Genomic DNA, 25,757 nt, shown 5'->3' with positions numbered 1-25,757 from the left:
CCAATATGCACTCTTCTACCAACTCCTGAAGGAAATATCTGGCTCTTTAGCTGCTCCACTATGTTCACCAACTATGCACTAACTTTGTCTGCCGTTTTGGTGCTGAGCAGGTAGCGTACAGTGGGTTTTTAGAGCTTTTTCACCAAAAACAGCTGTGTGTTGCGGCTGAAAACGGCACTGAGAGTGCGAACTAAAACAGGTAAGTCGTGGCCAGACAGCTTAACAATTAGCTGAAACTCACTATAAAGCTCCATAAAGTCAAGGCGAGCTGCAGATTTGGGCGATAATACTCCGCAGGGGTAAGTAAAACATTTGAGTACTTCTTCTAGCACTGGGGATCTATACAGTTTTATTTATTTTATATTTAGGAAACTAAAACAATAAAAAATTTCTCAAGCAGGTTGGAGAAAGACTTTTCATCTCAGGAGTGGCATTCGGGCACAACACATCATGGTGAAGCTCTGCAAAATGAGAAAGTACCAGATGAAGAGACTTTCTTGACAGACATTGTGGTACAAAAGCCAAGTGTGTGTCTCCCCTCTAGTGCAGTCACTCGTACACATAGGCACATATTATTCCATGTATGCAAGATGCTCTGTATTAAATGAGTGTCAATATGTGACACACTGTCACTTGTTATGACATGAAAAAAAGGAAACACATATACATTTGTAAAGAAGGAATGCTGCAAGTTATAATCCAAAGGCCTGCATGCATGCATGCATGCTTATCAACTACCACAATCCATTAAATCAAGTCAATCATTTACATGAGTGAGAACATTTATGCCGTCACAAGGTCATAAAGACCTAGTCTGCTCCATAAAAGGGCAGACGCATGTAGTTTAATGCAATTTTGACAAGCTTATTATCCAAAAACAGGAACTGATCTTCCCAAACAAAGCTCTGCATTACCTCAGTCAGCAATGACCTACAATATGTGATATTCAAACCTGGCCTGGTGCTTCTTTTTCAGTCATGCATATTGGAGCATTATAATGCTGTATTCATTCAAAGCACCAACCAGGATCTCACAGGGAAAGTATGTGCGGGCCGGTTGCAGCGGTTTGTTTTCAGAACAGTGTAACTCCAATGGAACGCGGCTGCAATGCCGAGCAGCACACCACCCTGTTTCGCCCCTAATGAACATCAATCAAAGGCACATTCTTACAGTGGCACAGACTACCAAGTGTATGCTCGCAAGGCAATGCAATTAAAAGCAACTTATTTCTGGACTGGAAAATATTTCCTTTGCCACTGTCTGGTGGAGGAAAATGTTTTAGAGACAAAAATCAAAGCAGGAAGGAGCAGCTTTTAGAAAAGAATCCCAGGCATGTAACCAGTGGCTGGGCAGATTTTCTGGGCAGGGTGACTGCTGCTTGGTCGTCCTCTCTTAACTGCCAGACCCTTATGTTTGTTAACTGGAGGCCGACGTTCCCTGGATGGCTCCTGCAGCAAAGATCAGGGTGGAATTCATGTCTGGCAGACACGTGGCACAGCAGTGTCTCAAAGTGGACACAGCCGCACATGATCAGATAAAGCAAGCTGGGTGGACTGTTTTTTGTCAAGTCCCTGCAGTGATGATCATGAGCGTTTTAAATAGCAGACATTCCGTTGCTTTGCAAAACATTTCCGCCAAAAAGCTTTTATGCATCAAATTAGACTAATTAGAACTGAGTGAAGTCTGCAGCCATGCTAGCAGCTCTGTGAGGCTGTACTTTGGGTAATTGCTAATGTCAGCCTGCTAACATGCACACATGGACAATGTTAACATGTTTGATGTTTAACATGCTTAATTTTTGTTCACTATTTAATAATTAGTTCACTATTTAATAATTGGTCATAAACAAAAGCATTAGACAAATTAATAAAACATTTGTCCTGATAATGCCGCTAGAGCAGAGGTCACTAATTGACGGACCGCGGTCTGGGTCCTCTCCGGACCCCGACCTACAGCCGATTTATTATTGTGCATTACTACCTTGCGACGGAGTGTTTCTATTTTGATCCTGCGCAGCTTTTCTAGCATTTACTGTACTGAACCAATTGCATGTGTTCCAGTCGTCTCATGTGATGCTGCTCAGCCAGTCAAATCTCTGCATTCCGATAAGCATTGCGAGTCAAGTCCGCGAGTGACAAACACACAGGGAGAGAGGAGACGAAAGAGAAACGAGATTTCACATGGCTTTTAACCAAGAATGTACAGATTGTTATATGTACGTTCTTCCCACGGGCAAAACCAGAAAATCTCTTATATCTCCAGTCCTAGCCAGAGCACATGTTTCTCACTGAACCAGAGAAAGTAGGAAAGTGGTATATAAGAGGAAATGGTTTGAGATTTTTCAGTTGGTTGAGACTACACTTCAGTCACTTCAAGCTACACTTTTTATTTCATTTTTTTCTGAAATTAAGCACTTTATTTGAAGATGCACGTTTAAAAAAATGCAGCCTTTAGTTTATTTACATTTAGAATGTATTATTAGAGTAATTATTATTTAATGTCCCTCCAGTTTCATGTGAAAAAAATATTGTTGAAATATTTTATGATGACAATCAGTTGTTGACTAAAAACATATGATACAACTAGGCTATTACGTTGGCACTGAATAATAACACAAGTTACTCCTTGTGATGTTCCGGACCTTTGCTCAGGGAAATGTTCTCTAACTTTAATTGAATACCCCTGAGCTAGCGGAAAGCAGTTGATATGGCTAAAAACAACATATACATGTAACCCTTCTTGCAATTCCCCCAACAGACAGAGGTGAAGTCAGCACCTGGCAGGCAGTTGTGCAAAAATCCTATCCATGGAAACAGGATCTGCGGTGACCTAGTTGTTGAGTGGGCTGACAATATGTCACAAGGAGGCAACAAGGAGGGGGGCATGGTAATTATACATCTGAAACTGCGGTAATAATTTGTTCACGCTAATGGTTTTGTGTAGGCACAATGTTGGCAAGGGAGGACATTCTGTTTTTGTCCCACAAAGCGTCACACGGGAAATGTTCCTGTTCTAATAAGCTACACAATACTACATTTTGAGTACTAATCTAAAAGCATATGGTTTACATTACAAATATTTTTCCAGGTGAACAAGAAATTTAAAAAAAAACAGAATTCAGGAGCCCCAGCTGTCCACCAGTAATACTTCGAGTGCCTTGTGGCAAAACACTTGATGAGGCTGTTTGTCCTACTTCAAAGCCAACATGTGTCTACATTATAGCTGAGCAGCTAATCTCAAGTGGTATCTGCATGCATCCAGGGCACTTGGAGGCCACCCAGTGCACACCGATCCCAGCTTGAATTCCAAGAGTTAGAGGTGCATGCACATAAATAACACAAAAACGGAAATCTTTAGAAGTCTAAGATTTATTTTCACAAGCAACACTGACTACACAGTAGTTCCTGAAAGCAGAAGGAAGCTGCCAAGGATATAGTATATGAGAATTAAAGGGCTTGAAAGTATTCACAGATCAAAACGTTTTTTTCCCCCTCCTTCTTCCATGAAAAAATTGAAGCATGACTTGTGTGACATGAGGGAAACATACAGCTTCACATGCAGGCATATAAGCTATTTCCATCAGTCTTAACATATGGTTACAGATTAAACCACCAAAAACAAAAACGCAAAGTCCACAGTAAAACCGGTGCTGGCTTCCTGGTCATGGATGCAAGTCATCAGAACTGGTGATCAAATGAGTATTAACCACATTACTTCCTGCACAGGGAAGAGACACTCCCGCCTCTGCCCATAGCTAACCAACATGAACAGGAGTGTGTATGTGTATCTTTGTGTATGTGATGGGGGGAGTAGGCGGAACACTGTGAGGGGGAGGGGCTCAGGAAGCGGACGTAGTGTAACCGAGCAGAAGGAAGGAATATGCCCATATATGAGCAGATGCTTATGAAACAGGATGGAGGACATGCCTAAAGAGGCCAGGGATCTCCCCTGGGTGCGACAATAATGCACTAAATATGTAATGCTCGTCCTACACATATAAACACACACCCTAGCACTCAAAAGCTCGAGTTTCATCAAGCCCAAACCTACCTGAAACTTTGCTTTAATTACGTGTTAAGATTCATTATTTGTCACTAAATACAAGCTAATGACTTGTGGTATCAGTGCTAAAGGTGAAAACCATATAATCATCACTTTCTTTTTGCTGTTGTTTACACGTAAATTCAGAAAATGCACTGCAGAAGTATTTCCTGGGTGCATACCCGGTTTAATTTTATTTATTTTATGTTACCCTGTTCTAATTTACATTTAAATATCTGTTAAGTTCTAAGTGTGTAGCATGAAGGGACTACAAACTTTCATTTCGTCGTACAACCTTGTGTTGTATAATAATAAATTCACTTCCTTGATAGCTTGATTAACAGAGGTGGTTTCTGTTTCTGCCAGCTGTGCAGAATATGCCAATGTCCTGCAGCCATTTAGCAACACACCTGCACACTGGCAAAAGGGGCCTTTGTTCAACACCTGCATATCAACTGGATCACTTTTACACTCTCTCGTTTTAATTACTGATGTTCAAGCAATCAATCACACCATGTTCTCTCTAAAAGCTGTCTCTGGGAAGCTATATGTTTTTAAAGTTGTCCCTTCTTCTGACCTAAAATCAATTTGATTAATTAGTTTTTGTGTTCCTAACATGGTTTTAAGTGACTGACCTACTTGAACTTGACTGAACTACTACTACTGACATACATATTAAAGTAACGTTGCTAAGTTCTGCACAAAAAATACATTACTCTCTTATTCACAGTTCTGCAATACCCTGACCAAATAGGGACAAAGAAAATATATCTTTTGAGTAATATATTAAAGTTTGTGATTTCACCAACCATTGAGTGAACTACAATGATTAAGGGTTATATTAAACTTGGGGAATGAGGAGAATGGACTGTCCCACACTGCCATCATGTGGAGGAAATGTATTAGCACAGAGCACAAGTGAGTGTGTTACCTCAGTAAGGGAAGCATCATGTTCTGATGAACAGTTTGAAAGAACACACTGATATCACGTGACATTTACATCTGGCATTGTAGCTCTTTGAAAAATCCACATGATAGGCCTACTGGAATCATTTAAGCACCATTAAGACCTATTATGCTATTTTCTGTCATATATAATATTATAATGTTGGGTAATGATACAATGAGGTAAACATATTTAAAAGTAATCCCTGTGAGCAAAAAGCTCAGGCTTCAGACGGCTCTAAATACTAGGTTTTCAACATTTTCTTTCTACTTTCATTCCGAGCTGCCAGTCCAGGCAGAGTCAGCTAAGGTAATAGCACTGCTAGCTACACAGCTAAATGAGCTAACTAGCTAACTGTATCTACATTTAGCAGAAGTTAGCGATTACTTTAAAGCTATCTTACGATCTAGAAACTCCATAAAATGTTATCCAGTTTCACCATAATCAGTGAATAATTTGTGAATAAGTTGTATGTTTTTCATATGTGAGGCCTCAAGCAGATCCAGTACCTATACTGGATCCCAGAACCACTTTAGACACACACTAGTCTCATTAGTGGTCTGATGAACAGGGCCCCATTTCACTATTTTCCAAGAAAAGTTGTCATATGCCTTCGAGCACACCAGCAAGAGGATGAGGCGGTGCTGACTCACAGCACTGAGTGTATGAAGGATGCATCTCATGTCTCTTAACTGCATCCAAGTTTCCCACACTTGCATCGTTTCATTGCATCTTAGGAAAATCTTGCGAGGAGAGGAAAAACTAGGAAATATGTTTTTAGAGATATGAGACTTACTTTCCTCTGAAGTGTCACATACAGTAAAGCGACATCCGTGTCTGATGACACCAGCAGGTGAAATCAGCAGCTCAGCTCTAACAGCCAAATTACAGCTATTGAGACTAGTGAGGAATTTTGTGTCTGCACTCACACGTGCACTGCGCTGTGCACACAGCTATCACTGCAGAGCAACACCTGCACATGAATAACAACCTGCAGTCTGTAAATTAAATCGATTAATAAAATGCATCGTCACAAATTCTTTGCATCAACGCTTCATTTAATCCATATAACTATATAGCACACTGTTTGGCACGGACATTTTTATTACTGTCGCACATAGCGCTTACCCTGGGTGTCGGATAGCTGCCTCTTAGTATAACTTGTATAGCACTCGGGTGATGTTTGTGTTGGTAAAGCAGCTGTCTGGTTGTTGGTCTGTTGGTGTTGTTGGTCTGATGCTTATCTCGTTCAAGGGGTGGGGGGGCGCTGCCGCCGCCCAGCAGAGGTACTTCTTAAACAACGCATCGATGAATCGGTTCAGTCCTCTGCTAACTTGAATGGGGATAAAATGATTTAATCATGTAGCTCTTCTAGACTTTCCAAATGTTTTGGACCAAATGAATCAAATTAATTAGATAGTGAAAGGAGTCATTTTGTGGGGGTGGTCATTATCCACCGTTTTACAGCCACTTCTTTCAAAATTTAAGTCTATGGGGAAAAGTCTTCTGAGGTCAATGTGTATTGGTGTGTGTTTAGGGAGGGGGGCCTTAAAGAGACAGGAGCTAAAACGGCTTGTTTCAGACAGAGGATGAACTGAGGGCCGTATTAAGGGCCAATCAGATAAATGAGGATTTTAACTGCGAATTATGCAAAGTTACTCCAGTGGAACCCCAGCATAAAAATATAGAGTTGGAAATTAGCATAATAGGTCACCTTTAAAGGATAGATTCACATATTTTCAAACCTATCTTAAAATACATGTCACTATGCACATTTAAAGAAGTTTTGGTCACTATAATACTTCCTCCTGCCCATACTGGTCCATAAGAGATCAATTACAAAAGTGAATTTCAAAGTAAGTAATGGGGGACAAAATCCACAGTCCATCTTCCCTTTCTGTCTAAATGCATTCTTATGTTTCCGTTTTGTGTTTCCACAGACACAACATGTTTCTGGCATAGCTGCAGTGCACAGACAATAACACAAAGAAGGCATTTTGCAAATAAACCCTGAAATTTTGAATGTATTTTTGCATAGAACAATGAAAGTGGATTTTGTCCCTCATCACTTATATTTAAATCATGTTAGTAGTATGGACAGAAGGAACTATTACCATGCCCAAAAACTCTTTCAATATACACTGGTCATGTGAGTAGGTTTAATCACGTTAATAGCTTATGTATTTGGTCAGCAGGTCTTCTATAGTATAGAATCTACAGATTGAATCAACAACCCCCGTAATACTCCTCGTGTACATTAGGACACATACAAAGAAAATAGTGATTTCCTTCCAATACAAAAGATTTCTCTTTTAGAATAAGTGAAGATGCCATTTGCAAAAGCACTGTAATCTCTGTTTTTGTAACCAGGGGGCAGCACCTTCCAGGCAGTTAATAAAATCTGACTGAAGATATGAAAGATGGGGACTGTGCCAGATTAATAATGGATAGACTGGGGAAGCAATGTTTGTTACCTGATCTTTCTCTCAATTACAGTAAAGGCTGGGGACGCTAGTGGCAGCAGTTAATACCAATGGGATCCAGTTCACTGACAGAAGCACTGACCTGTGAGGGAAAGGATCTCAAGGACCATGTACTGGGGTTCCAGTCTGTGTGACCAGCATACATCTGGAAAGAAAAACAAAGAAATTGTTGAATTTACTAACTAGCCACGACAGCAAACTAAACAATCAAATATGAATGGATTTTCAGCACCAGGGAGAATCAGATTCTCCAGTGAGATTTAAAGTGGAAAGGTGGTGAATGCACGGGAAACAGAAGTGATCCATCAATGTTCAAGACAGTAAACACATTTTAACTTTTTTTTTTTTACCAAATCAGAAACACTGGCAGATTTGTGTGCCTGTAGAAAATTTCTTTATTAGTCCTCTCAGCAGAGGGCAAACAAAACCATGAGAGCATGAGGCCCCACAGTGTGATGAATACCCAGTCACTGACACAAGTTTCCTCATCATTTAGCGTAAATTTTGAGCACTAGTACGCCAAATTTGTTGTGGGTGAGGATACTCTAGCTTGTGCTTCATTTCCTTTCATTACCACGTTCCAGTGAAGCCAGTTAGCTGGCCAGTCCTTTGGTGTCAGAACTCTCTGTTTCTCTACACACTTTCTGTAACAATACGTGGAGACAGGGTTTGGTGGTGTAAAGCAAGATTATTATTTAATTATTCTTCTAAAACGTCTAAAACTAAAATGTAAAACTTAGTGTGAAAAAACATTTTTATTAACTGAAATAAAAATTAAAGCTAACTGAAACAATATTGTGTACTTGCAAAATTAAATAAAATGTAATAAAAATATTCAGGAAATGGCTTTAGTCTTTGTCAATTTGGTCAAATTTGTCAACACAACAAGCATGAGAACTTGGATGTCTACATGACTCAGTCAATTGCCTTGACAAAGTGTTTTATTTGTATAATACCTCCTCTGAACTTCTTGAATCTTGCACCTGAGAAATACCTCCACATTTTATAATTTAAAAAACTAAAAAGAACATTGAAACTAATAAAAGCTAAAGTAAAACTAAACAGTTTTAAACAATAACACTTAACTGAGACGAGCAAACCCACTCAGCAAAGTAAGTAAAACAAAACTGAATTGAAATCAGAAACAGTCATACAGTCTCCCAGACATTGTTCAGTGCAGCAAGCAGTTTTGACTCCCCAAACACATGAAACTTTGCTGGAAACAGGAATGCTACCAGATTAATAAAGTAAGTATTGATCATTTGTTGTCTGAGCTTTAGCCTACTTGCGGTTTTGTTGTCTTAGAAGCAAAGTTAAACCTTGCAGCTTGCATCTTAGGACTGTTGAGGACTGCAGATCTCACAATGTTACATTGTTCTACAAAGACAAGGCAAACTACCGTGTTTTTAAACAAAATCTATCACACACCAACACAAAGAGTACAGGTATTACTTAATTAGCAATCATTAAAGATAACAAGTTAACTAATGTTATGTGTTAGGTAAAAGCTAACTTACATAGCAAGGTTTAGCTTTACTTCTAACTAAAACAACAAAATGGTTAGAAGGCTACAGCTCAGACAACATTTATGATCAATGCTTACACTTTATTAATCTTATAATTTGTTTGATTTTTAAGAAGTTTTGTTTGACTAAATTGGCACAAATCTGATTCCGTACATAAGTTAACCATATTCTAGTAGCTTAGTTTGTCTGTCTGCCATTTGTGGTGTAAAGCGGGTTTATCAGAGCCTTTTCGCTGTGGCTGGAAAGACATGTAAAACCAAAACACAACTACTTAATTATATAAATTTGTGATTCTAACAAAATACATTTTGTCTTGTTAAATTGATTAACAAGTTGCGATACGCTGTGTGTGTGAATATATTACACTACTCTACAACTACCACTAGGCTCCACTTCAAAACAATGAAATCTGTCTGTGTCAGTCCCGGCCCCACATGCTCTATATGAGCGTGTGTGCACACGGCAACACACTAGAGGATAATTGGGACAATTTTAGGTCCAGTTAGCCCTTCCTAAAAATGTATAAAGCATGCCATTCCCTATTCTCGGCCATTAGTTCATTGGTTCATCAGTTTAATTCTCTTTTTTTGTTTTTCTGTGCAAAACATAGCACATACAAATGCAACTAGCTGACAACGACAGTCTGCCTCCATCTTTGTTTGTGTCTGAAGTCATGTTTGATCACGCAAGTTTCTGTGAGATCCCAAGACCTGGAACCGCCTTAAATTGTTAAGTATGAACGCAAAGTCTGCGGTCCTGCGTCTTGACTGAATTGTCTGGTGTGTGTGTTCTTAAGATTAAAATAGTTAATTCTTTCATTATTTAAAAATTGTTTAAGATCTGACAATCCAGTTATCTCTGGTAGACCGAGCGCCCCACGTACAAGACTTTCTTACTGCAGCGACCTGGATTTGAATCCGGCCTGTGGCCTTTTGCTGCGTGTCGTCCCCATTCTCTCTCCCTCATTTCCTCGCTCTATTCACTGTCCTATCAAATAAAGGCTAGAAAATGCCCCAAAAATAGCAAATAAATAAATATTTAATATCCTCTAGCGTACACCAGGCATTAAGTAACATGAGCCCTTTTTCCACCAATTCATTAAAAGGCACAATTCGTGATTTAAAATGTAAACAAAAGCTTTAACCACCACCAAAATTCAAAACATATGAACCTGCTATCACAGCCTGCACGCCATTATTCAAATCAATGCACAATGTAGTCTACATAAAGTTATTTAGTCTTTAACTGTATATGTGAAAATAGCTGAACATTAAATGCTTAGAAAAAAATATTGTGTCCTTAAAGACAGGAACTCTTAAGGTCAAAGTCATGCTGGTCAGCACCTTTCTGGCTGAATGAATCAGCCGGATAAGGCCTATCTGTATGGACAACGACAGAGAATAGCTCTAGTTTTACTGCAAACAACAGCTTGGGGTTTTGCTTGGGTCTGTATGTGTGAAAATACAGGAAAACCTACACCATGTCTGAATTATTTCAAGCTAAAGTAAAACAGTGAATATGAACAGAGCTGGAAGGGAGGAGAAACCAGTTAGCAAAACAGAGAGCAACTGAGAGCATCTGTTAAACCAACGCTCAGAGGTCTGTTATTGTATAATGTTTTTTATTACCTGCTGTGTTCCAGTTGCTAAGCAACCTCTTACTTCCTTGTCTTGTTTATAATTCACCATACTGTCCAGTATCAGGGCAGGGTGGTGGAGGGTTGTTGTGTTTCAGCTCAGTATAAACAATAATGCAGCCTAATGGAAACTAAACACACTATACGCATCATTGTAAAGCTTTACACAATCAGTATTTACCTATCTGTGCTGTTCATACAACAACACACACTTAGCTAAAGACTCTCTGCATGTCATCATCACAACAGTAACACCTCTCCTCTCAGGGAACGTACACATCGTCATGACCAATTTCTGTTCTAGTCTCACACAAGTTTATAGAGAGATATCATCCTCACCCTTATCGCTTTTATTTATTCATTCATTTGTGCATCTATTTATATAAATTAAAATGAAAATATAAATAAATCTAAGTTTATTTACAATATATTTGGGGACCAAATGTTGGAATGCCAATGGCTCGTGCTTGCTTCTCACCGTATTATGCTGATTTCCAGGCTCGTTATTTTGGGTTGGGTTTTATTTTGGGTTTCTACTAGAAAATGTTTACATGCTTTAATGTTCAAAAAACACATTCTTTTTCATACTGTCTGTCGTGGAAATTGTATCTTGCTGGTGATGGATTAAGCAAATAATTGAGTAACAACCAACCGTATACAGCTGGTCCAGAGACCTGCTGCCTAGGGCCGCTTTGGGCGTCTGGCCCCGAGCAAAGGGATGCATCATCATTTACACAGGTCTAGGTTTCTATGTTTTGGGTAACAGAGATGAGATGAGATTGAAAACACAATCTCACAGCTCTGACCTAAACTCTAGTAAATGTGGATAGACTAACATAAGGAGTATAGAAGAAGCAAAGGTTAAGGATAAAAACACAATACATATATATCTATAAGACATAACAATAATAGTAATAATAATACAATTTTCAGCCATAACACTGTCTGTCCATTCACCCTCTGTCTGACTGTTACTTTAGGCCTCCCTCCCTAAAAGCCCACATTCTTCTGTTTGGCCAACTTCCTGAAGACCTGCAAAAGGAGCAGGTTGAATCAATAGGTGGAGACAGGTCTGGTTACATGAGACTAGGCCTCAATGATTTCTGTACAAAAACACAACTTTATAACTTTATTCAAAATGAATAAACCAGTGAAAGTGGATCATATTTTATGGAGAAAATATTTCCCGTTTTTTCATCGGATGTCCTCCAGCTGCACTTTCTGCGAGACATACTGAACCAACTCCAGCTCTAGCTCAGCGATGGAATGACCGCTTGGTGTTGTTTTGGACTGAGAGGGGTGTATTCAGTACGTGTACAGTGGGCGCGGTCGTCTACTGCGCTAAAGGGCTGGAGGATATGCTAAACAGATCCATTCTTGACGTCAAGAATAGAGGCAAATTCTAACAGTGTGCTTGCACACACATTTACTGAAAGAGAAAAAGAGAGAGGATGGGGGTCTTTGACCACACCAGGGACACATATTTAGGTTGAAAATACATGCAAAAGTGGATTTTGTATAATATGGGACCTTTAAAATAAACATTTAAGTATGGATAATTTGCAATTGTAACTTATATGAATATAATATTATATTTTATGGTGAGAAGTATATGTTTTCACTTTAAATGTATGATTTTAATTTTATTTTATTTACAGTAGTCACATATGTTTAATAGGTCTGCAACCCAATTTTATCAGAGACTCATTCTCCTGATGCTGCACAGGCGCACCACAGACACCCAGAGATAGGTTGTGTAATTGTGCCACTGCAGCAATATGACAGGTACCACAGTGTCAGCGTGATCATACACAGGATGACACTAGCTGGTGACCTGGCTACTCTCACACAGGCCTACTGTATGTGTGTCAGCTGCAAGGACATCCCGCCACAGGGACAGGAAGAGAAACGGTGAGGCAGCACTTTCTACTCACACTATCTGATCAAAGGAAAAACAGTTTAGAACCATATCATACTGGTAAAAGATTTTCCAGTAAGTCTCAATGGTTCTATGAAAGTTCATTTGTAAAATGAATTAAATTCCAAAACCATGTAGGAATATATGTCACAAAATACCACATGAGGTTTATACCTGGTATCTCTCTAAAGATGGCTTTGACTCAGAGATGCATGACCCAGAGGGATTGACAGTAAGAGTAACACATCAGCTAGCAGTAAGTGTGTAAATGTATGTGTGGCAGTCTGCTAACCAAGTAACATAGATGAGGAGAGCTGTGGAGGCCTAACTTCATCTATGCTTCTGCCAAGTTGCCAAGACAACACGCAGTTACACAAGCTAAATCCACTTCAGATATTGTATCTATAAAAGCCACTGAACCTATATCAAACAAAATACTGAATGTCCTTTTTTTTTCTAAAATAAGCAAGTTCACTCAGTCCTATTGTATGGACATTTACGTGCATTCTTGTAATGATCAGTCAGAACAAACACAATAGGCAAGCTGGGTTGTTTCAAAACAAACCAGGATATTAGAGAAAATGTCAAAAGAAATACCAGGAATTGCCACACCCCAAAGTGATATCAGTAGTTTGTTTTGCCTGACCAACAGTGTAAAATCCAAATTTATTCATGTGTGACGAATAAACAGAAAAAAGCTGAAATCAGATTATTTTAAATTTTTTTGCTTGATAAGTGACTTGATCAAAATGGTCAAAATTGTATTGATTAATTTTATATTATATATTGACTTTTCCTTAACTGATTCAGGACCACACTAATATCCCACAGGTTTAATGGTCTAAATAAACACTATTACACTGTGAAAATAAAAACAAAAGGAGTTGTTCTGATCCAACAACTTCTGAAAAAAAAAAAAAAAGACATAATGACATGCTTGGTCACTGACTGCTGGACATTACACACGATGTAGCTAGTTGTTCCATCCTGAATGCAATTAAACGAGACATAACTGGGATACTAGTGAGCATGTAAGCATACTGTCAATTTAAAAATGGCAAGCAGTATCTGTGGGGAAAAAACAATTTGACCCATAGGATCCATTGTGAAAGCCTTCATCACTTGTTGATAAGCAGTTAATGCTTTGTGTACTAAGAAGGCTCATATGTGTGACATATCCACTCATACTCAGAGACTGTATAATACCTTCATCACCGTGATACGCTCTGGTGAGAAGGCTGAGAGAGCTCTGACGTGTGTCCAAGGCAGCAGAACGTGTTTCACATATTGCTGTGGACTAACAGGGCTTGAAGCTGCTCAACTGTGTTGACTGGAAGCATTCTCTCAAGGTCTTTGTGACCAGGGCAGTGACGCACAGACGAGCTCCCCGGAGGCCGAGCGTGGAATTTGAGTTGAGGGATAGAGTGGTGGGGGGGGCACTCTCATGGGATTAAACCTAAGGTCTGCACCAGTGACTGTGGTGTAACCAGGCAACACAGCCAAAAACACGTCAGCACCAAAAACCCACTCAGGTAGAACTGCCAGAAGCCATGTTACTGAAAAGATAGATCTCCCACAAAATGAGAAAAATAGTAAGAATAATATTCTTGTATGCCTTTAAAAACACCGGTTCCTTCCTTTTTCCAGTCTGTTAGACGGCACATTATTTTCCTTCATGTCATCACAGCAACTCAACAGCACACACTTCCCACTGTTTCACTTGCATGGTGAAAACTTACAATTCTGATTGTGATTTTAATTCTCTTGGTGACAAAGGCCTATTCCTGAAAAGGATGACTGAATGAAAGTTGTTCTGCAGTGGAACCCTAGTTACCACTTGTCGCTCCTGCTGCTGTAAGTAAACACAGGTTAACACCTGTTCAGACAGCCTTGCGGTGTATGTGTCCGCCAACTAGTCAAATTGCAGTTGACATCTCCTTTTGTCCTGTTGTCTTTGTCTCTTTCTCCCTCTGTGTGTTTCTTATTTTTTTACTACCTGTGTGAATGATGTGCTAAATTTTAAGACATTCCCTCAAAGTGTTCCTGAGATAGGATAGACGGGCTGAGAACACAAAAACATAATGCCAATAGTCAAAAAACTGTCCTATTTGAAAAGAATCATAAAAAGATGGCTCTAATATATTTAAATTGTTGTAATAACGTACATTCCAGCAAAGCACACATTGTGACATTTGTTTAATAAACAACAACAAACAAATACAATAAAAACATCAGTTTTTGGTATAAGTCAGATATTGAAGATCTGAAACAACACCTGACATTTCAGTAGTTTTGGTTTCTGGACACCTGCATTGACCCCTGGTGCTTCATGTAGACTATAAAAACACCACTGAAGTCTTCCCCCGCCAAAAACGTTGTTCATCAGTGTCACAAGGACAACGGAATTTCGCTCACCATGTTCAAATGTTTTAATTTCTATATATGATAGGGTTGGGCGATGTCTGCAAAATTTCCATCGGATGATGTCTGCAATGCAGCGGATATTTTACGCATGGACCAGGTAAAGCAGCAGGGAACACACAGAGTGCAGATGTCGGTTTCAGTTGTTTGATAGGCTGCATCATTAATAAGCCGACGTGCGGCTCACCTGCTGCCGTGAAAACGGATCGCGGGAGGAAATATACGGAAAAAAGACGAGTTCTCAGTCTTTTAGGTGACTTTATAAAACATACTGCTGATGGAGAAAATGGAGCAGAGGGGGGGCGACAGAGAGAGGCGGGGCAAGTGAGTGTGAGTGTGTCAGAGTGTGGGAAGAGAATTCCGAGGCAGGTGCAAAACATAGGCTACTTAAAAACAATGATAAGAATAATTGTGGTCATTAAAACCTGCTTTCACAGGGTGGTATAATGTGAAATGTGTGTCCTCAAATTGTTGTTAGCTCCAAATACCAGTCCAAAAAACCCAAATTTACTTTCACACAATAGGCCTACATATAATTGTAGTAGTAAATCTATTTGTGAAACAGGAACAGACTATAACAAATGCCAAATCAAAACAGTTGCAATCAAGTAACTGCCAATCATGTCCCAAACCAACACTTCCCATTTGAGTTGATGCAAACTTACAACATGATGTGAAGTCAGGTTAGGTCAATCATCCCCATGTTTGGACTCCAAAAGACCAAACAACAAGTTTCAAGGTTTGTACAGGTCTATATATTTTGTCTCGTAAGTGTCAGGTAAAGATAGGACCACAAATGAGGTGTCTGTTCAAGCACATCGCTAACGTTAAGAAAGCTGAGAAGCCGAAGCAGTTGAGACTTTAACTTCGAAGTGTTTATGTTCAAAGTTGAACCTGTTTTATACAACACTACCCTGTTTCAGTTCAGAGACCTTAAAGTGTTTAAAGAGGTAATGAGCCTAGTTTTAATTTAAAAAAAAGAGTTAGCTAAAGCAAAAACCCCAACTGAATTACTCACTGCCAAAATATTACCATAGCTAGTGCTGCTGGACTTGATTTATGCACCAGTTTGGTTGCACTGCTGTATCAGACAGCCCACTACTCAGAGTGTGGGATATAGTACTGAGAAGGAACAATGATGGCATCAACCTTGAACACTGGTATGTGTATTAAACTGTAATAATAAGATTAGATTATTATAACATTCTTTATAATAGCCTCTACTACACAGGGAGTAAAGCCTGGACCTGGAATTAGTATTACTATAAACAGGCACACCACATCAGGGGTGAGCATCTCACCAACTCACACCAATTCAATGCACCGCTACAAGTTCAAAGATATGATGGATACATTTAACATAGCCAACAGTACGTTTCAGTTAACTCCTGTCACAACAAGTGTTACGGTACAATGCAATGCAGCAGTGTGAATCTTTGGATTTAGAGTCTACTAAAACTATAGTTCTGCTCAGGAGGTAGAGCGGGTTGGCCGTTAATCGGAAGGTCGGCGGTTCAATCCCCGGCTCCCCCAGGCCACATGTCATAGTGTCCTTGGGCAAGATACTGAACCCCGAATTGCCCCAATGAATGTGTGTGAATGTTAGTTTCTGTTTGAGCACTTAGGTTCAGTGTGTGAATGCAGATGTCGTGTAAAAGTCCTTTTAGTGGTCAAAAAGACTAGAAAGGTGCTATACAAATACGGAGCATTTATATATCTACTTGTCTCTAGACGGTTAGTTTAGATTGAGGTTTTTAAAGGTTGAAAAGTGAAAGTTTAGTAGACTTCTGGTCTCTGGCCCAGACATTGTATCAACATCTTTTAAGTACAACACAGACGTTTATCAGATGTTCAAGTAACGTCTATTGTGAATGTATATGTCTACTAAACTTTCACTTTTCAACTTATTTTTACCAGGGTTTAGTTTAGCAGTTTATTCTAGGGTTAAGTCTTTTACACATCAAATGCATAACACATTTGGCCTATCATAGTGAAGTCTTTTATTAAACAGTAACTAAATACGACATTGGTTTTAACAGTATAGCTGTTTCCATCTTTTTTGGAAGGGCGGCTTCAGAAGGAACAAAGCAGATTCAGCCTGCAGGCGCTCAGAATCATGCTGTTTTCCTCTCTGTACCCACTTCACTTGTTTCCATCACCTGTAGCTTCAGGCTTGGAAAAGGTAGCATCAAAAGGTTTCCCCACATCCCACTTCCTCTGCACGGTCCAATTATATTACCAAAGCCACAGCAACTCTGTAACAGAGTGCTCCTTGCACTACAGTGCCTTATAAACAGCATAGGCTACTGTGTTAAAGTATTGTTTATAGTTGAATCGTTTACATGCCTTACTACAAACAAATTAGATTCCTAATAAGACATTCACACTCTCATGATGTCCCTCTGTTACTGAATTTGGTAAATCAGGATTTCTTCTTGCAACTGAACCACTATGTCTGACCAAACTTTTGATTCTTTCCCGGTTTTTATTGGGACAACCGGTGGGCTTTAGGTCTCCATTATATCCACTGACTTTCCCAGGGAATTTAACAACACGACTGAGCTTCTCAGAAACACACTTCTATGATATTACTTAGAGAAGCAAGCCATTTCCTCCTCTCATATTCCTCTTTTGTATGCCCCCGTCACTCATTCTGCTTTCAACCCCATGTTTAGGATACCAGCCATTTACAGGCCTATCCACCGTGTGAATGGAACTGTTACAAAACAAATAACAAGTCGACGTGATGAAAATACATTACATTCATGGTGTTTTCCCCTATATTAGGCTACACTTGCCTCTTGTTTGCATAAATTGTTGTTAGGATTACGGTGGGTCAGTTTACCCGCTGATATTATTTAACTACAGCATTATTGTCCACACATCGCTGTCATGTCATGTTACAGTTGCTGAAAGATTATTCATGTAGGCTAATCTGTGTGCTGATACTCACTTGGTCTCTCGGATCCGATAGTTTGTTTTGTTTTTCAAAGTCGAGCCATGAAATAATGCGACTGGAACTCCAGTTATTAAAACGTGTACTCTAGCTGTGTAGAAGGAAAAGTTTCACGACGCAGACCAGAAACATTGAGCCTTGTTGATGTGAAGGAGACAGTAATCTGCTGTTCACGGCTGTTAAATTGTTGGGCTGGACTCTTAATTTCTCTCCTGTTTGGAGGAGACAACAGCGCCCTCTGTCGGCACGTTTGGCCACCAGTTCATTTTGAAAACTTGCTTCTTGTCGTTTCACAGACAGTCATGTGATAATGTCTGGATTACACATACGATTGCCTAATAATGTTTTGCATATTGTGCATGTCAGATAATTTGGTACTCTGAAAAAGAACAGTATGTTTTGTAAAGTCTGTATGAATGTGATAGAAAATACATCGAATACTGTATCACAAATCATACATCAAATGAAACGTTGATTGACAACAGACTATAGGCAGATACTCAGTACCACATACTGTAACATTATATTATTTTTATTAGCCTAAACATCTACATCAGTGTGTTCATTTGTTTATTACCTTAGTTAGCGGTTTTAGTGTGTGTTAGTGTTTCCTTCTGTCAGACTGGAGGAGATTTAGGAGTTTCTTAGTGTTTACATTCTGGTTGTCTGGACAGCTGATCAGCCACAACTGACATTTAATTATTATTTAGGGTTGACCTTGAATAGTCAAAGATTCGATGCTGCGATAGGAGGAGCCCGATTCAACTCCCAATCTCACAGTCAAATCTTGCAGCAGTGTTATGAATCCAGATACTATTATAGCTATGTGGAGGAGCTTAACATCTGATTTTACATAGAGCTACCTATTATGATATAAATATCAATGCTGTAAATGATAAACATGTGAAAAGAAAAAAGCTTTTAATAAATCTTTTTAAAGTGCATGAATAAATCAAAATTGTAACCCCAAGCCATTAGGAAGGGGGCAAGAGTGCGCCTGTGTGTGTGTGTGCGTGTGTGTGTGTGTGTGTGCGTGTGTTGTGTGCGCGTGCGGCAGACAAGGAAGAGAGACAGAGCACCAGCTGTGCTGCTGTTTACTAAAATTATTTTTCACTTGCATTTTTATAATAAAAAAGGCATATAATTTTTATTTTCATTATCATAGTATGACTATAATTCAATAAAAGCCTGTACAGGATAGATTTCAACAACATCATATCCATATTACCCAGCTAAAGATTTCCAGCTAAACTGAGGCTTTTTGAAGACCCTTCTCTCTCTCTCTCTCTCTCACTCACTCTCAAATTCAAATTCAAATTAGCTTTATTGGCATGAATGTGTAACAACAATATTGCCAAAGCATCATACATACATACAACATAAGAACAATCAACCCCATACATTTCATTAAACACGTAATTAAAGCGTAAAGTAATCAAAGCGTATGTGTGTTTGTATTAAAAAAAAAATTAAGAAATATTAAAAATTTATATAAAATAAATAAATAAAACAGTAAGTGTGTGTGTGTGTGTGTGCGTTAAAAAAAATAAAAAAAAATAAATAAATAAAACAGTAAGCGTGTGTGTGTGTGTGTGTTAAAAAATAAAAATATATTAAAATTAAAATAAATAAATAAAACAGTAAGTGTGTTTTTGTCTTTGTGTTTTATATTTAGGGCATGAGGTTAGAAAGTGCAGCTCTGTCTCTACCTGTCCCCTGTCACACCGGGAGTCTCTCCTCTTGTGGTAGCCAGGTCTGTCTGTGGCGACCCTTTTCTATGGTTCACTCAGTCTGTATGTTGTCAACATTTTTCTTAGTTTAGACATTTTATTGTACTCAGGTAATTTGCCAGTGTGAATTCTCTTTTTAGGGTCAGATAACATTGTAATTTACTTTGTGTTTTGGTCGTTTCTATCCAGTATTCAATATATTTTTCTTTCTGCTTGCTGATAATTTGGTTTGGTCTGCTTGAGTTGGTGTTGCTGTCCTGAGGCTGTTGGGGACTTGTTACTGCAGAGAGCCCCAGGACCAGCTGGCTGAGGGGACTCTTCTCTGGTTTCAGCTCCTGGTATGTTAGGGCTTTGTGATGATATGTCTAAACTGATTTTAAGTGATTGTAAAATTTAAGGGATCTTTTCTGTATTTTTAGTAGGAGGGGGTATTGGCCGAGCTCTGCTCTGCACAGGTTATTTGGTGTCTTTCTCTGCACCTGCAGGATGCTCTTACAGAACTCAGTATGGAAAGATTCTATGATTGTTTTGTCCCATTTGTCAAATTCATTATTAAGTTTTGGCCCCCAGATTTCGCTACCATATAGAATTATTGGTTCTAGTAGAAAGTGGAAAATTTTAAGCCAGATTTCAATTGGAATATAGATTTTTATGTTTCTTTTTATTGCATAGAAAGTTCTCCTTGCTTTGTCCCTCAGAAATTTCACAGCCATGCTGAAGTTCCCTATGTATGTAATGTTGAGGCCAAGGTAAGTGTAGTTTTTTGTGTGTTGTAATTTAGAGACAGCGCTAGGCAGGCTACACACTACAATACACTGCAATGACCAGACAGAGACTTAACAGAAACACCAGGTATATATACACAGGAACTAACGAGCAGGGCAGGAGCCACACAGGTGACAGGGATCAAGGTTAAGGAGGCAGGCAGAGACAGCAAAGGGGAACAGAGAGGCAGGCAGGCAGAGTGATAACTGGGGGAACAGACGGAGCACTTGACAGGCAGACATGGGGCAAAATAAATAACCAACACAGACAGAACACCTGTTACAAAATACCAGACAAGAATCTATCTTCAGACAATGACAGAAACCCATGTAAACAGACAAACACCGACCAACTACAACACAGGGATCATAACAGACAAAACCTAAACGAGAACACAGAACTAGAACACAGAATACAGAGCAGACTAAACCAAAATAATGCAGACAAAGAGCTAGAAGCAAATACTAAGAAATGAACTAAGGCACAGGACTAGGAACACAGACATGGAACCAAAACCCAGACTCCCCAACAAGACACACAGACAGGATCGTGATTTTAAAAACAATAAAATATTCTTTGTGTGGTTCATCAACAGTGATAAATTACCTGAGAGTCCCACGAGGTGCGGACAACTCGGCACAACTAGGGCACAACACCAGTGAAGCTGGGGCTCCGCCTCTTCAGCAAGTGTTCCTCTACTGCCACCCCACACATACCGCAACACATGTGCACTGACGACCCAGAGTTAGGGTTACAATTTTGGATTTATTCACGCACTTCAAAAACATTTATTGAAAGTTTTATTCTTTTTACATATATTAACTTATTGGGAGAAAACTGGTAGTTCTATGTAAAATCAGATGTTGAGCCAGAACCACCTGGAGCTCAACACTCTCAAGACAGTTGAGATGGCTGTGGATTTCAGGAAGAGCACAGCCCCACCCCCTGCTCCCATCACCCTATGAGACTCCACAGTCGACACTGTGGCATCATTCCACTTCTGGACCCCAAGTGGAAAGTCTAGTAGATGATTTACTTCCTGAGGCAGATGAAAATTTCCAGCCTGCCAAAGTCAATGGTGCACTTCTACACCGCCATCAAGTCTGTCTGGGGTTACATGAAGAGAGAGAAGCAACTGAGGCTGCCTCAATCCACAGAAGGACTGTGAGTAGTTCACCAAGATGTTTGGGCCAACCTGCCAAGTTCCTTCAAAAACTAAGTACAAGTGTACCTAGAAGAATTGATGCTGTTCTGAAGGCAAAGGATGGTCAGATTTTTCTCACATTACTTTTGAAAATATAATCTATTAGCAAGTTTATTTTTAAAAGCCTTCTTACTTTACAGCATATTACACACCTGCCTAAAACTCTTACACAGGGACAAGACATTTGAATCTCTTGATTTTGATCAGCTTTGTGACAATGGCACACATTCAAGCATTCTTACCACAACGGTTGCCACATCGGGAGGCCTCCCTGAACATAAAGCTGGTAGATCAACACATGCTCAGCGTTGCTCTGTATATACAGTCTTTGCTATTAGACCAGCTTTAAAGAGCAATATTCAGGTCAAAGAACCACTTCACTGTTTTCATTGCAGACCTTATTAAACCGACATTTCTCAACATTAATAATCATGAACAACCTCGCTCTGACATGTCTAACTGAGCAATCCAACCTGCAGGCAGCAAGAACAGCCAGCTGTTAGGAAATAGGAAGTAGAGTTAGACAGTTCTGCTTTCTCTTGGTTACACCTTCACTCTGGAAAGCCTGGTGCAAATTGTGTCAGTAAAAATGTGAAACTGAAACTGAGCATTTGTTTTCTATAATGATGTGTTTGTGATGTGATGAGTGAGAAACTACATGAAAAGAACTACCTGACTCTTCAAACTTTTTAAATATCTCTATTTAACATTATGAGAGAAATCAGTAATGACCACTTACTGATAAATGTTAAAGCCCAAGGTGTCGTTACTTATAGTGTTAAATATTCAGCAAGCAGGAACAACATGCACCTGCGTTATGTTCAGTATGTGTTTTAGTTCAGTCTGAAATAGTGCTGGTAAAATTAGCTTTCTGACACACTGCTTAGCTTCATTTTTCTAAGCTTGAATTAAAACTGTGCACACCATCTGCTGGTAAAACAAATGATTCAAAAACCTCGAATCTGAATGTCCTTGTAATCGAGAGCAATCCATTGCTGACATCCACTCTCACATTCACTGATAGTGTGTTAGATGTAACTGCTTTAGAACATTTTTGTACATTAATTACTATTAGTATTTTGAATTAGTAATTAGTTATTAGTAATTATCAAATTAATCGATCAGGTGCACAAGTCATGCTGCAGGTGCTGAACTGTGGGCTGCTGGTTTAGAGAATATTTTTCTTCCAGTTTAATTTCCCTCCTAACTAATACATTTACATTTATCTGACGCTTTTATCCAAAGCGACTTACAATTGCTATACATGTCAGAGGTCGCACGCCTCTGGAGCAACGAGGGGTTAAGTGTCTTACTCAGGGACACAGTGGGGGATTAAACCTGGGTCTCTTACACCAAAGGCATAGTCTTATCATCAAATGACATGTTATTATACAAACAAAAATCTACTAACTATTGTTGCTGGTTTTAAGAGATTTTAGTTAATAGTAGTTTCAGGATTATCACTTAAAACATTTAGTTAAAGTTTAGCTCAGTTTCTGGTAAATATAGAATCAAGAGTCAACAACATCAATCTCCTTTTCTCTTGGTGCTCAGTTACGAGATAATACACAAATTAGCCCTTGGATGGAATTAACCTGAAGTCAGGTAGCAAGAGTTAAAATAAAGAGCAGATACATAAAAGTACCAGGAATGAGACTAAATAAATGTAATGAGTACAGCAATGAACAATTAAGAAATGCCTGGATGAAGCCATCTAGCGACAGACAGTTGATGACTGAATGAGGAGCAGTGTAGACCAAGCGGTGAATGATTATCTTGGCACAATGTGTTAATTTGTGGAAACACATGAGACAGTGGATAACACTTTCATATTGATCAATGAAACCTTAAGTAATGCACCGTTTGTTCAGCAGCTGAGAGGTTTTGGGAATCACTTGTGAAATATTTTATGATTCCATATCATGATTATATTTAAGGGAGGTTATACTCCTAGTCTGATGCTGAATATCTTTTTGTAAGCTCTAGAATCAACCCATTATCAAAGGGAAAAGTTTCACCTGGTGTTTTAGATGGCCAGGGCACAAGTTGCACTGGAGGGAGATGCAGTTGACTCTCCCGTCTGGGCAGCTTGGTCAGAAACACAGTTTCTCATACCTCTTCTTTGTTTTCTGAGTTCTCAGTGTGCAGCATGTGGAAACGTGGGGCTATTGACAGTTTATCAGTTAGTGAATGTTGTAAATTGGCCAGTGGTCACTATTACTGAAGTCCTCTCTGAGTCCTGGCGGGGATGAAGAAAGTGAAGACAGGAAGTTTGGGGTGGAGTTCATCTCTGAGTCCTCATAGAGCTTCTGTTGTGACTCCGGGGCCATGTGTACAGAAATTGTTCATTCTTTTATCAATAAAAGATATAACATGTTCATCAGAATCAGTGTTGATCCAGAAGTGATAAAGAAGTGTCAGAGAAACCACTAGAGGCAAGCTATCTGGTGGCCGAGATAGTAGCAAAGGCCAAGCAGCCACACACTGACAGCAATTGTCAATAAAATGTTAGGCCCACAAACAGCAAAAGAAATTGCAATTGTTCTGCTGTCGGACTGCACCTGACAGGATGGATGCCGAGTGCCGAGGCAGACAGGTTTTGGACCCAAGCGCAGAAAAACTATGTGACACAGGAATGACTTCACCAGTTTATTTCCAAACACAAAGGGTTTGGCAATGGCAGGTAAAGTCCAAGAAACTCCAACAATGAAAATATAAAGATATAATCTTAAGCATGGGAACAATTTAACCTGATACCAAGTAATAAAATGATGAAGGTAACTTCACTTAACTAAAAACTAATTTTAAAATTTTTATTAGTAGATTTAAATGTTACAAAACACTAACACAGTAGCTCAGACCAAATACAAGAACAATATAAAAAACAAAAAGCAGACCCACATCAGGTACAGTCATCCAGTCAGTTAAATGAAAAACCCTGAAGTAGACGAGAGGCCAGCACAGGCCCGATAGAGTTTAGGTAGGGGTCCCAGGTTAAGTAGAAAGTGTCTATTGAAGTGTGAAGCATCCGTGTGATGTGCTCGCTGGGAATACACTCCTGTATCACCTTGTGCCATGATTTCTTAGAAGGGGCAGAGTCCAAAAAATCCTAAACAGCAAATATCTGACTTTCCTGGCAGTAAAGGTTAGTAGGTTATAGAGTAATTTGTGCTTGGGCTTAATCTGAGGATCCATGAGGCCCAGGAGGAGATATTTTGGATTGAGCTGTATGGTAGTATTAAAAATATGATACAAATCTTTGACCACAGTAGACCAGTAGCTCTGTACTTTTGTACATGACCACATACAATGAAAATAATCACCAACTTCAGTTTTACATTTCCAACAAAGTGGGGATTGCTTTGAATCCATCTTACTTTTAAGGACAGGTGTCATATGTGTCCGGTGTATAATCCTAAACCGAACAGATTTTGTTCTGTCACAAAGTGAGATCTTTGCGGCCTTGTCGCATATATCTATGCCAAGCCTGCTTTGCAGCCACTGAAGCAGAAGGGACACTGGAGAGTAATGCTTTACAAAATACACTAATAGATTTCTTACCACTATGAGAACACAAGGCATTCTCTACAGTAGACAAGTCATTGTTTGTTAATGTGGTATTGATTAGTAATAAAATACCTAATTTGCAGGAATCTAAAAAAAGTCTACCCTCTCCAAACCAAACTTCTGCTGTGCCTGCTGGAAAGACAATAAAGACAGATTTTTGAATAGGTCCCCCAGCTTTCTGATACCCTTGTTGAACCATAATTGAAAGCTATGGTCATGACAACCAGGCAGGAAGTCTGGATTTCTCAGAATAGGAGTAAGAAGAGAGGTGCAGTCAGAACATCCCTCCACTTTATGAGCCATCCTCCAAGCCTTTACTGTGTTCAGAGAAATGGGGTTGGAGCAGAGTTCATTATCTGAACTATTCAAAAAGAGCAGGTTCCAGACTGAGAACATTCAATATCAAGCCATACTGAAGAAGGATCATTTTTAAACCAGTGGAATATTACACACAAGTGTGTGACAGGTCAATTTAAAGAATAACACATCACATTGCAAGTTTTAGGAATTGTAACAACCATGAAGTTAAGACACACGAGTCTGCAGTGGCACTGGGTCTAAACT

General features: G+C 39.3%; 1 protein-coding gene across 6 annotated transcripts in view; it reads right to left on the bottom strand.

The window, feature by feature from the left end:
- gng12b (guanine nucleotide binding protein (G protein), gamma 12b) overlaps window positions 1–21,086 on the bottom strand; it is a 37,590-nt gene extending 16,504 nt beyond the window's left edge. Inside the window, exons 1-3 of one of the 6 annotated variants that reach the window (XM_046050525.1) lie at window positions 17,925–18,106; window positions 7,462–7,615; window positions 6,116–6,320 (exon numbers count right to left, since the gene is read on the bottom strand). The gene's annotated coding sequence lies outside the window, so the exon portion shown is untranslated. Of the gene's footprint in view, window positions 1–5,783; window positions 5,926–6,115; window positions 6,321–7,461; window positions 7,616–17,924; window positions 18,107–21,028 lie in introns of those variants that run through there. The other 5 variants (XM_046050527.1, XM_046050528.1, XM_046050523.1 and 2 more) reach the window with 5 other exon arrangements.
- Window positions 21,087–25,757: the final 4,671 nt, after the last annotated feature.

Source organism: Micropterus dolomieu, linkage group LG05, assembly GCF_021292245.1.
Source record: "Micropterus dolomieu isolate WLL.071019.BEF.003 ecotype Adirondacks linkage group LG05, ASM2129224v1, whole genome shotgun sequence".
Lineage (NCBI taxonomy): Eukaryota > Metazoa > Chordata > Actinopteri > Centrarchiformes > Centrarchidae > Micropterus > Micropterus dolomieu.
The sequence above is the reverse complement of the archived record's forward strand: the minus strand, read 5'-3'. Positions and strand labels throughout refer to the sequence as shown.